At 42.7% G+C, this 13,235-nt stretch overlaps 1 protein-coding gene and 1 long non-coding RNA gene across 6 annotated transcripts in view; one reads left to right on the forward strand and one right to left on the reverse strand.

Moving 5' to 3' along the window:
• DNER (delta/notch like EGF repeat containing) overlaps positions 1-13,235 on the reverse strand; it is a 311,266-nt gene that overhangs the window by 47,477 nt on the left and 250,554 nt on the right. The window lies entirely within an intron of this gene.
• LOC140616133 (uncharacterized) overlaps positions 10,425-13,235 on the forward strand; it is a 47,737-nt gene continuing 44,926 nt past the window's right edge. For 4 of the 5 annotated variants that reach the window (XR_012016658.1, XR_012016659.1, XR_012016657.1 and 1 more), the window contains exon 1: positions 10,425-10,517. This is a non-coding gene — a long non-coding RNA (uncharacterized lncRNA). The remainder of the gene's footprint in view (positions 10,518-13,235) is intronic. The other variant, XR_012016661.1, reaches the window with a different exon arrangement.

A 13,235-nucleotide genomic window follows, 5' to 3' on the forward strand; every position in this document is an offset into this window, starting at 1 on the left:
GGAGTAGGGAAGGGATTGGGATGGAAAGCCAGCAAAACCACCTTCTAGAAGTAGATGAAGATCTATGAATTCGATGAAGATCGAACAACAGGCATGAACAGTTTCTCCCAGGGCAACGGAAGCAATATGAAGAAAGAACATCACCTGATTTTAATGACAATCTGCCCAATTCTGACCAGACTGACCAGGACTGAGCTAGGTACTAAGGGGATCTACTACACGGTAGCTGAAAAAAAGAAAGGTTTGGGGTTAAAAGACACAAGAAGTCGGGGGGGGGGGGGTGGGAGGGAGGAAGCAGAGAGGAGCAGAGCAGAAAGAGGAGGAGGAGTGGGGCACTGAGGGAGAGCACAAGGGGAAGATAGGGACCCAGAGTATCAAGGGGAGGGAGAAGGTGCACAGAGATAGAACACCTAAGAAGATGGAGAGGAAGAGAAACTGGTGCAGATGTGATGGAATTACTAAGGAAGTTGTGGGTCCCCTGTGGAGCCACATCGCCACCTGGTGTAGTGACCAAATGACCAACTGACCTACAGGACCCCAGGCACTAGACCACAGTGTCTTCAAGAGCCACCAAGATAGTGCAGCGTTGGAGGGGGCAGTGACTTGAACATTTGTGTGAAGAGCTGCTGTAGGAGTCTCACCTTTCAAGTTACCTTTTATTCAAATAAAATGGACTTGACACCACTTTCCTTCCACTAACCTCTTTTTGTGACCCAGTTGGTGAGCCCTGGGCCATCCAGTTACCACTGGCTCGATGCCAGCATGTGACATCTTCCATCAAGGTAACTCATGGGCGTTTGTGGCATCATCATAAAAGGAGGGCCCCCGCCGCACCCCCAGGAGGACACGCACTTGACATTTCACCTGAAGTGGCAACACCTGGAAAGCATCCAGCACGAGGCCTGGCATGTAACACATACCTAATGTATAACAAATGTGGCACGCGTCCCCCTGGCCTGCTGACTACAGCGCAAACCTGATTTTAAAAGACAGCGAAGGTACTAGAAATCTGAAATAGGTGCCCACCTCGAATGTGCCACAAAGGCCCTACAGCAGCATCATCCTGAGCCTCTGCTTCCCGTGGGCAGCAAAGGCCACCTCCCGGAAAAGCACAAATGGCTCTGCACTCCCACAACTCATGAGCCCAGATTTCATGCTCAGATGCTCAAATACCTAGGGTTTTCTAATATGAAACAGAGTCTGTTTACATTTGGCTTTTTAAAAACCTATCTCTTAGCCTTCCCCCAGCCTCATCCCCTGAGGCTCCCCTCTGTGCTGGATCTGGTTTCCTGCCAGGCAGTAAAACCTTGACTCACAGCTCAAACTTTGATCCCAAATTCCGTATTTTCTCTTTAGCAAGTGTCCGTTCTCTCCCTTTCTGAGCACACAGGCTGGGGAACATAGAAGATGCTCAATCCCAGGGAATGAACTGAATTTGCTAGGAAGGTGGAATCGTAGTGTAAAATAACCTGTGCGTAAATAATTACAGCAGTTGTTCTTTTCTTTGCAAATGTCTAATTTGGACAAATAATAAAAATGCCTGGGAATAGGTATCCAGAAATCGACAGTGTTTGTCAGGCAGTGAAATTAAAGGATGCTTTTTTTATATTTTAAGTGTGCATGTTCTAATTTTCTAATTTTCCACACTGAAAATACATTACCTATGTAACACGAGGAGAAAATATCACAGGTGCTTTTATAGGCATTTTACTTGTATCATCACAATTCCAATCATGTTGCTGATTACCGAGGGAAACAATACCCATGCTGTGTGTACAGCTGTTGGGGCAGAAGGGTAACTGGTAACATTAAGAAAAGGCTGACTTTATTAAGGGTAATTTTTAAGTGAAGGAGCATATGGAGGGAAAAGATCCAGTCTTATTAGAAGAGAAGACTTTTTTAAAAAGTTTATTTAAGAGAGACCCAGAGACACAGACAGAGGGAGAAGCAGGCTCTCTGCAGGGAGCCTGATGTGGGATTTGATCCCAGGATCCCAGGATTATGACCTGAGCCAAAGGCAGATGCTCAACCACTGAGCCACCAGGTCCCCGGAAGAGAAGACTTTTAAGACACAAGAAATAACCATCATAAGAAGGTGCACTGCTAATAAAACTTTTTAAAAGGATAATTGCATCTTTTGACATACAAAAAAAAAAAGAAAACCTTTTGGGATGGTAAAAATTTTATAACATCTCTAGGTTTATTAATAGAGTGTAAATCATCATTAATCCATGTGTGAAGGGATAAAAAGTCTTAAATATACAGTAAAAAAGCAAACCACCAGTATTCTGAGCTCCAGCCTTATAAATAGTTAGCATTTCCTCCAAAAACATTTAGGAACAAATGAAAGAATTTATTGTAGCTGGATTGTGACAATGCTCAAGAACTCAACAGTGAGCCTACCTAGACAGAAGCACTTCCAAACCAAGGCTTGAACCTGTCCATCATCTTGGGGATTTTTCTCTGTTGTCTAAGTGTTTCTAGAAGTCTTCTCTCGGATTTGCCTTCTGAACTAGGTCACAAACCAGTCACATGAAAAAAAAAATCCACCTCTTTGTCATTTTTTTAGCTTTGTCTTTATAAATGTCTTTTTTTCATGATGCTTTTGGCCACTAGAGGGTGGATTTTACCTACGATCTAAGCCAGCTGAACTAAGGAAAAAAAATGTTACTCAGGAGTTTAACAAAGGAGAGGCAAAATGAAGCGATGTTTTACAAAAGGGAAATGTGGGCACAAGGGGATGTACATATGTAAAGAAAAGATATTTCCTTTACTAATAATGTTAAGCTTTATTTCCTTACAGCTTACAAAAACTCACCAGGATATCTTCTAAATGTAGCTACCGTTAAAATTATTCCTATAACACTATGATTAAAGCACTAAGATCCAAGATTGAGTACAATGACAAGCTCATATTTTCAATTTTCATTTTAAAGATCATCATGGTTTGTGTCTCCTCATAAACAAAATGTTTTAATGAAATAATCCTATGACCTCATCTGACTAGCATGTTTACAAATACCCATAAAAATGGTGTGGTAGATGCTTGTGATAAAGAGAATGATGAAGAGATTTGGGGGGGAAAAAAGTAGGCTCAAAGCCCTCACTTTCTAGAAGTTGCTCAGTATGGAATGCACCCAGACCCAAAGGGCCCCGCTCAGGCCAACAGGGAAGCATTGGGAAGAAATCACAGATTAAATTTCTATGACTTTACTTTGGAGAGAAAATAAATCTTAGATGATTATTTTCTTGCAAGTATGTATATGAACAAAAAAGAATTTCTAAAGGTAAAAGTACAGGAAAGTTTTTTTTAATGCTTCATTCCTTTTAACTTCTTTCACAAGGTGTCGCTTAAATTTGATTTTAATTTACTTACTCGATTATCACCAACTATTCTTTGGAGGTGTTTGCCCTTGAAAGGGCTTGTGTCTGCTCATCACGCTATACCAGTGGTTCTTGTCGTGTGATCCCAAGACCAGCAGTATCAGTATCACCTGGAAACTTGCCTGGAGATGCAAGTTCTCAGGTTCCAACCAAGACCTACTGACTCAGAAACTGTGAGTGGAGACCAGAACCCTGGTTTAATAAGCCCTCAATGTGATTCTAAGGCACAGTGAAGCCGGAGAGCCATTGAGCTTATACAAAGCATACAACATCTCCCACAACCCCTGGTTCTCAAAAGGGCAGGAAGTATAGGAGTTATCTATAGCAGGTGCCAGATGTGGCACGGTAATATTTTTTATATCTCTGGCTTCCCTTCAGCATATCAAAAAAAAAAAACCCCACAAAACACACAGTCAGAACATGTACCAGTCACAGGCATATAAATAAACCAACATTAAAATCGGTCAGATGACCTACCAACCAGAGATGCATAGACTAAATGAAACTATACTCCTCTCCAATTCGCTTAAGGGAAGAAAGCAATGCAGAGGAATCCCAAACTCACATAAAATGCCAAATTCGGGGGGGGGGGGGCGATGAGGGAAGGTAATTAGGTTATAGAAGTGGCAAAAATTGGGGATCCCTGGGTGGCTCAATGGTTAAGCGTCTGCCTTCAGCCCAGGGCCTGATCCTGGAGTCCCGGGATCGAGTCCCACATCAGGCTTCCTGCATGGAGTGCATGGAGCCTGCTTCTCCCTCTGCCTGTGTCTCTGCCTCTCTCTCTCTCTTTCTCTCTTTCTCGATCTCTCTCTCTCTCTCTGTCTCATGAATAAATAAATCCTTTAAAAAAAAAGTGGCAAAAATTTACTTCTCCCTATAGGACTGGGAATCATATATGTCTAATCAGAATGTGGAATTTAAGAAACAAAGGAGTAAAGGAAAATAAGAGAGAGGCAAACCAAGAAACAGATTCTTAACTATAGAGAACAAATTGATGGTTACCAATGGGGAGGTGGGTGGAGGGATGGGTTGAATAGGTGATGTGAATTAAGGAATGCATTTGTGATGAGCACCAGGTGTCGTATGGAAGTGTTGAATCACTATATTGTATACCTGAAACTAATATTACACTATATGTTAGCTAACTGGAATTTAAATAAAAACTTTTGAAAAATATGTAATGGCTACACATTTTGTATGTTAGCCCTTATACTTTATCACAGAAATTCAAAATATGAAGTAGACACACATAAAATAATTATTAATTAAGGGAGGAAAAAAAGAAACTTATTGAGAAAAGTAACCACCAGAACTGTACCTTGAGGCAATTGGATTACAAAGAAAATTTCTAAATGCAATTGAACTGGAATCAGAACTCAATTAATTTGAGCAAATCATGAGTTGTGTTCCTATTGCTTCTACTGAGTGATCATTAAGGATGCCTAAAAATAGGGCACTTATTCATTTAAGACGTTATAAAAGCAGTGAAAAATCAAAAGTGTAGATCCTAGTAGAATATGAATATAAATAATCGAAAGTAGAAAATAAAACATCCTTGAAATAAAGCAGAGAAAGGCTCAATCTATACACTTGTGAAAAAACTGTGAAGTAAGAAACGAATTGTCTCCTAGACATTCCTTAACTCTCGAGAAGACAAGTTCAGTGGGACCTCATGTTTCACTCAAGCCATCGGAACTGCACACCATTTTTATTTTTCAACTATCCTCCTTAAACCCATTTAAGGAATGAGTTTAATAAATATATTTATATATTTATTAAACTCATTCACATTTCTCACATATGATTATGGTTATTATTTAAAAAAATGGCCATAAATTCTCTGTAGCTCCTCCCATTGAGAAAAGGAATCTATAGCCCTATGACATGCCTGTGCCAATGAGACATTAGCAAACATAACAGAGGAAGAGACTTTAAAGAAGGTTTGTGCATTGGGCTTGTCCTCCCTTGCTCCCTTTGGAACCCAGCTGCCATGCGAAGAAGCCCGGACTGGTCTGCTGGATGATGTCATCCAAGACTGTCATCCAAGACTGGCCAACCCCCAGATGACTTGCTAGATGACCACAAAAGCACAAGTGAGCACACCTAACACCATATGAAGCAGAGAAGAGACACTCCAACTAAGCCCTGCCCAAATCATCAACCACAGAATCCTAAGCAATAAAAGATTGTATTAAGCCACCAAATTTTGGAATGGTTTGTTATACAGCAGTAACTAATGAGACAGAGGTTTAATTACCAGAGACAGTGCCTAACTGAAAGGGATAAAACCACAGACAACTTTTAGGCATCAACAAACTATTAAGAAAGCTATTTTTAGGGGATAATCGATGAAGGGGAGTTGTCCCACAATCAGGCCCCCATACACATATACCTTAGTCCACACTTTTAGTTGGGCTTATCCCGTCTAAAAGACATATTTTTGAATTAAACCTCAGACATTCACTCTGATACGTATCATCAGAAACCATCTGGTACTGAAAAAAAAATGAAACATGATTCTGATCATCATCAACAGATCAAGACTTCAGTCCAAACAGCTAACGATCTCTCTAGGCAACTCCTATAAAGCTAAATGGTGTTTTAAATGGAGCCCTTGTGGCATTGCATAAGGAAGCACCTGATGACACAGGAGAGGACAAGCTGCTCCACAAAATCAGCAAGTGCTTTGCGTTGACAATGTGCTGGGATGAAAAAAGAGGTCATGTATCGCTCTGCTGCGGGCAAACCTATGAGTTCTGAATCTTCATTAAAACTGAAGCAATTTTATAAAAAGCACTCAGCATATGCAGCAACTTTCACCATGTGCCCTTAAATTGAAAATTAATGACTGTGACAGAAAACCAACACAACAAATGCAGGGCATTGTCCGCAGGTATTTTTTAGACAAATCCAAATCAATAAAGAATTTAAAAGCACAGTGAAGACTAAAAGGCCAGGAGAAAAAAGTAGAACATGCAGACAAGTCTCCTTCTGGGTTGCCTATTTGGGACTGGGCATGCAGGCTGCCATGGGTCACCATATATCTCAGACATGACCTACAACAGCATTTGTCACAGGGGCTCCCCCCCTGGGGTTCTGAAGCCCAGCTGACAACAGAGCACTGCCACTGAACCACTGCTGTGGGGAGGAGTGACACCAGAAGCCAGGACATCTGAGCTGTCACCAGGCAAAGAAGAAAAAAACAAAAACAAAAGCCAACTGTGAAGAGGAAAGAATATTTCAGGGACATTGCCAGAGCCAGGTGGAAAGAAACAGTATACGACATACCCTTTATGGCATATGACAATCAATGCAGGAGACTTTCAGGTTCTGGTGGTAAGAAGAAAGGTCAAATTGCTTCTAGGCATCAGGGCCCCAGGGATTGAGAAGCACCAATCAAGAGAGACTACCTAAGCGGAAGAGTGACACATCTGTCATGTGGCCATGTCTGTATTTCTCATTTGAGCCCCGGGGGAGCAGTTTCTGTAAAGAGGCACAAGCCACAGACATGGGGGCAGATTCAGTCCTGAGTCTCAGTCCCAGGAAGCCCTCGGCAGCAATTTCGATGGAGCTGAATCTCCAGTGCCACCCAAGGGGAAGGGGCCCACCTACCCACGAGCAACTCAATCTCTCTGCAAGTCAGAACTGTGCTTCTCTGTGCTGGGAAGCATGGAACCATTGGTCAGGAGCCACTCGCTAGACCACAACCAAGCCTCATGTCAGCAGCTGTGCAGAGACAAGAGGAGTCTGGAAGCTGCTGCCTCTGATTGGCTCAGACACAAGTGAGTGCCCGGGTTCACACGTAGGTTCACAGGTAGGCTTCTGCTGAGAGTCTACCTATCGGTCAAGAGCTTCAGTGCTAGACAAACCCAGTTAAACTTCTCCATCCTTGAATTTACAAATAGGAATTCTAGGGGACCTGGGTGGCTCAGTCAGTGAAGAATATGCTTTCACCTTAGGTCATGATCTCAGGGTCCTGGGATTGAGCCCCACATCTGGCTCCCTGCTCAGCGGAGAGATGCTTCTCCCTCTCCCTCTGGCTGCTGCTCCCCTTGCTTGTTCTCTCTCTCTCTCTCTCTCTCTCTCTCTCTCTCTCTCTCTCCCCCTCTGTCAAATAAATAAAAAAAATATTTTTTTAATAAATAAAATAAAAATGGGAATTTTATAACCTGGGGTTAAGTAAGAGAGAATATCTGTCAGGTGACTGACCGGCATAGAGTCCCTGATGCCAGCAGTTCTCTTCTCACAGATGCGATCTACTTAGGCAAAGCTGCCTGGATGGAGAGCCTTACCTGGATCAATACAGCTGAATCAATGTCCTGATGAATCCCAATTTACTGTGTTCATTTGGCGTAGCTATAAAAGACTACTGCTTAGAAAATCTGCTAAAAATATTTCATTTTTCAGTCCTTTACTTATCACTAGTGAGTCAAAACCATAGTTTGATCCCATGTCCTGGTTTACCCTGAGATAACAGAGATAACATGAGATATACCTCATGGTCTTGGGCCCAAAAATGGTCCTACCCCTCCTACTTAAGACCTGTGTGGGATCCAAGCACCATCCCACTTACAGAGCTCTGCCCAGCACCGGGCACTTTAATAGTCATCACTGAAGCCACCGAGAGCTCAGGCTGCAAGCAACCACTTAATCCTGTAAGAAGGTGGACCTGTACTCACTATGGCAATGGAGACGGAGCCCACCTCTACTCCCACTCTAGACTTGAACCTCATATGAAAAGAATCTGGGCACAGATTTACTAATTCCTCACCTATCTTCCCCAGGGAAAGGCAGAGCTGACCTCTGCACGACTTCTTCATTGTTTTATAGATTTTTTTTAAGATTTTATTTATTCATGAGAGACACAGAGAGAGGCAGAGACATAGGCAGAAGAAGAAGCAGGATCCTAGTGGGGAGCCCGATGTGGGAATAGATCCCAAGACCCCGGGATCACACCCTGAGTCAAAGGCACTCAACCACTGAGCCACCCAGGTGCCCTCGTTTTATAGATTTCAAAGTGTAATACTATCTGCATCTTCTCATTTGAGCTTTATGGTTTTATCCCCATTTTGTAGAAAAGGAAACTAAGGCTGCCAGAGGCCAACAGCACAGCTGTTCAGTGACAAAGCTGAGACCTGATGTCTAGAATTCTCGGCAAGCCGGAAAACATCAGCGATGGGATCATCATTAACTCCCAACCACAAAACAAGAGTCAATGGCTTCGTTACAAAAGAGTTTCAAATACATCCCCACCTGACCCCCATGGCCATGAACTTCACGAGGAGCTCCTGCAATTCTGTGCTGGCAGGGCTTCATGTAGAGCCAACCTCAGAACGCCCTGCTTAGTGACGCAAGTTATCATCAGTTGCCATTCCCAGCCTGCATTCCAGGTAAGATGATGTTAAATGCTTTCTGCTGTCCTCACACATTTGTTCTAAAATCTACAGCCAGCACGTAACTCTCTTCCTTTTCAACAATGGTTCAGCCACAAATGAGCTCTCTACTACCTGAATTTTAAGCAGAGCGGTGGGAGCTGAAGGAAGAGAAAGCCTCTATAATTAAAGGCCGGTTCATCAACACTTTCATACATACGGATTAGCTATTTAAAGTGAGGTTAAAAAAGCAGCCTTGTGGATAGATTTTTAACATCAAGAATCTCATAAAAATTCCGTATGCTGCACCAGCAAGTGCCCTTCACTCATTACTGGTGTCCTTTCCCCCTTCTAGTACTCCCTCAGGTCACTAGCCTAGAGAAGGCAAATATCACTAATTCTCCCTGAATGCCCCCAAAATGAGAATCAAAACAAAATGGAGATGAAGTATGGCCATGTTAGGAGCTGTAGACCCCACTGGGGCAGACTCCTCAGCGTCTTGAGGTGTGGGAGGCTAAAGGCTCCTTCTGCACATTTTCCTGTTTCTCTGAGTTCCCCAGGTTGAAGCTGGTGGGGTACCTCTGTCTGCATTCTGAGCTTTCTCCACTGCATTCGGCTGACAACCAAACTTTGATGATTCCCCCTGTTGAATAGATCTTAAGGGTCCAACCTTTCATTCCCACTGCCACAGTTTCAAACCCTCACTTCCACTCGCCTGAGCTTCCTAACTCATCTGCTCTTATCATCTCTTCTTGACTGTAATTCTAGCTATCCGTAATATGTGATAATCTGTCATCCTACCAGAATCATCTTTCTTCCCCCCTTCTTCCTAGAATCACTCATTCTCCCTAGAAATCCCCCAGTTCTATTGGGATAATCTGCCTAAAACACAGATCAGTTCCCATATGATGCAAAATATCCCCCAAGCCTTCATTTTGTAAACTCAGCATCTAGATTCTCTCCAGCGTGCCCCAGTGAGCATTAAAGTTTTGCTGCTCATTACTGGGCCCCGTGCATCTCGTCCTGCAGCCAACTACACCTACTGTTCTTCACACGTCCCACCTTCTCCTCCTCCCACCTTCACCTTTTGTTCCAAAGTATCCTTCCCCCACATATAAATCCGCAATACTTCCCTGTCCAATGAGCTGGAAATTCTGAGCTCTTGTTAATTAAAAATTTCAACCGACTGAGCTTTCCATATTTTGAGCATTTCAGTTAAATCCAGGCAATGCTCTCCAACTGAGGGCTACCGGGGATCCACCTGTCAGGTTTATCCCTCATTGCAGCAAGGAGAACACATGTCATGGGAACCATGGGTGTCTCAGTAAAAGGGGGTTTGGTACTACTTACAGGATATGAACTCCAACTGGATTATCTGGGGAGGGTCCACTGTAGAGTGGGTGTCAGAAAGCAGGAGCCATTCTATACATGAGTATCTCAATAAATCGTGTCTACACCAAGGACAAGCTAGCTACAAGGCTGTAACTGGTAAAGAAGCAGCTGCCCTCAATTTATTTGTGAGAGAAGGGGAATTTTGTGGGTTGCAGGGTGGTATTTTGTGGGTTGCAGGGTGATCTTGTTTTTGTCTGTACTTAGAATTCTTAAATGGTCTTGTCTGTCTTGCTTTATTATGGCCTATGAATGACCATGTCTGATGTCACTTCCTGTGGGATTGTTCGTATCCCTGTGTCCAACAAGAGACACAGTGGCCCAGCTGTGAGCACCAGACCAGTTCCTAACGCCTCCAACGAGCTCCCACATGTCAGTATTTGCTCTTGTCTTTCTCAGCTCTTACTGCCATCATGATGTCAATGTAGAGATCGAAATTTTTTCCTTAGGTACAGCACAGATTATGAAGAGTTACTATAGCTGTTAGCTAGGTAGACAGGATGTTACTTGGGATCCCAATGGTGAGGGCAGATATTAGGTTTTGAAATAGAACAAAAGTTGGGCATGGTTAACAGGTTTGAATGTGGGGAAAGGAGATATAATATATTTTATGCAATCTATAATTCTTAGGAATACTGTGATATGTAGACCCGGAACCCCTTAGAGCTTATCAAACACAAGAATTGTCTCCATCTTAGTGAACCTAATAAAGTTTTCTGGTTCATGAAAGATGAAAGTTGTCCACTGCGCTTATCCAAGAATCTAAATGCAATTAAGCATTTATTAGCAAGCCAAAATGTCTTCATACCTTGTAAGTGTGCTTTTTTTCTTTATGGCTGTTGAATTGCTACTAAAATACTAAGCAGTAAGTCTTATCTTAGATTATGTTTCCAGAAGACACTATCAGAGTGTTGGCATTGCCAAGTCTGAGTCTGAAGGAAACAATGCCAGTGGCCTTTCAGGCCACAGAGACCAGAGATGCAGCCCACACATAAGGCCTTATATGTAAAAAGCAGAAAAAGCAATATCTGAAGTTCCTATAGTTTCCTTTTTTTAAAAAAAAAAGATTTTATTTATTTATTCATGATAGACATAGAGAGAGAGGCAGAGACACAGGCAGAGGGAGAAGCAGGCTCCATGCCAGGAGCCCAACGTGGGACTTGATCCCGGGACTCCAAGACTGCGCCCTGGGCCAAAGGCAGGCGCCAAACCACTGAGCCACCCAGGGATCCCCTTTCATAGTTTCCTTAAAAAAAAAAAAAAAAAAAAAATTTATTTGGAAAAAGTAAACTTTCTCTCTTTCATAGTCTGGATGATCTAAATGAGTTACCGATCCAACGTTGAGAAGAATCAGCAGAGATGTATGACTGACAACTTGCCCCATGTCTATCTAGTCAGTGACAATCAATGAGCATCTAAGGTGACTCCCAAAGACAAAAAACTGATCTGTGCATATCCATGTAAAAATCCTCTAATGCCTTATATTTTAAATTCTTTTTTTTAAAGATTTTATTTATTTAGTCATGAGAGACAGACAGAGAGAGAAAGAGAGAGAGAGAGAGAGAGGCAGAGACACAGGCAGAGGGAGAAGCAGGCTCTACTCAGGGAGCCTGACACAGGACTCGATCCCGGGTCTCCAGGATCAGGCCCTGGGCTGAAGGCAGCACTAAACCGCTGAGCCACCCGGGCTGCCCTTTTTTTTTTTTTTTCTTTTTAAGATTTAAATTCTTTAAATAGGAACTTAAGGCACATTCTACAATGGCACGGTTAATTCAATTCAACAAGCAAAGTCAGAGTAATGACTCAATTGCATTAAGCAGGGGCCAAGACCGGTGAACTCAGGCAAACTGTCTCCAATCAGGGATTCCTTCCAGTATTGGTTATCGTCCAAATGGCATCTACAGATGCCACCATTGTACTGAGAGTCCCTGAAACACCATGGCTCCCACCTGCGAGGACAATGGCACGCTCCCAGCCAGCTCCCCGCACTGTGGCACTTCCTTCCTCCAAGGCTTGCAGGGCTCCAAGTTCTCCCTTTCTTGAGTCTTGGGGAGATTTCAATTTGCAATTTTTTTTTTGGAGTATTTGTGGCCTATCACTTAACACTGTCACCAAAAGATAATATTTCAGTGATTACTCAGTGCTGACATTTTATTATTTAATATTAAAATCCCATCAGAAATCCCTAGCCTGATAAGCTAAAAATGAGGTTTGAAAATAAAGCACCTGGCAAATCTGATTTGCAGTCATCCAAATGGCATTTTGTCAGATGGGAACTAATTATCAACCTGACATGATTTCAATCTGCTGTCATTTTACAAAACGGGATCAGTTTGCTCTCTATAAAGATGATCAGGCTTGCCGCTTTTCAGCAAGACACCCAATTTCACCTATTCTCATGAGATTCTTCTATTATGCAAACTAGTGGTAAAGCAATTACATGCTCCAAAAGATTAAGACCAAAAATTTCACATTCAGAGAATTGTCATTTTCACCTCTTAAAATGTAAATTCTTGCCAGATGTTAAGATGCCTTTTTTACTTCACACAATGTCACCTAATGATCTGGGGAAGGTTGAACCCCTCTGCAAGCAATTTTATCTCCCAAGTTCGAGGAGAGAACTCTGACAATACTCCAAGGCTCTACCCCGGGGAGGCCACCTAATAAATGAAGGAATCATGGAAGGGAGAACATGTTTCTTCAGGTTTTTCAAGGCCACATAGTGACTGGACATTGGCTATTACCAAGCTAAATGCTCCAACTGGCCAGGAATGAAGGTGGAGTAGAGACCAGCAGGAGGAGAGAATAATATTTAGACAGAGATAGTCAACCCTTCTGCAGCTTAAGAAGAAATGCTGGAATGTCCACGGATGGAAAGAAAGGGGAATAGCTCTTATTACTCCATGCCAGGAAACGTGCCACGTGCTTGTCACACACAGCAGACCACGGTCAGCAACTTGTCCCCATCTAGGCCGTGACATCAACTGCTGTTGAACTGATGAACACCTAAGATGTTATTCATAAAAATAAAAACTGAGGTCCAGAGAAGTCCTCCTGTAACTTTCGTATGGAGACAGTCAATGGGAGGGG

The sequence above is a fragment of the Canis lupus genome, chromosome 24 (assembly GCF_048164855.1).
Source record: "Canis lupus baileyi chromosome 24, mCanLup2.hap1, whole genome shotgun sequence".
Classification (NCBI taxonomy): domain Eukaryota; kingdom Metazoa; phylum Chordata; class Mammalia; order Carnivora; family Canidae; genus Canis; species Canis lupus.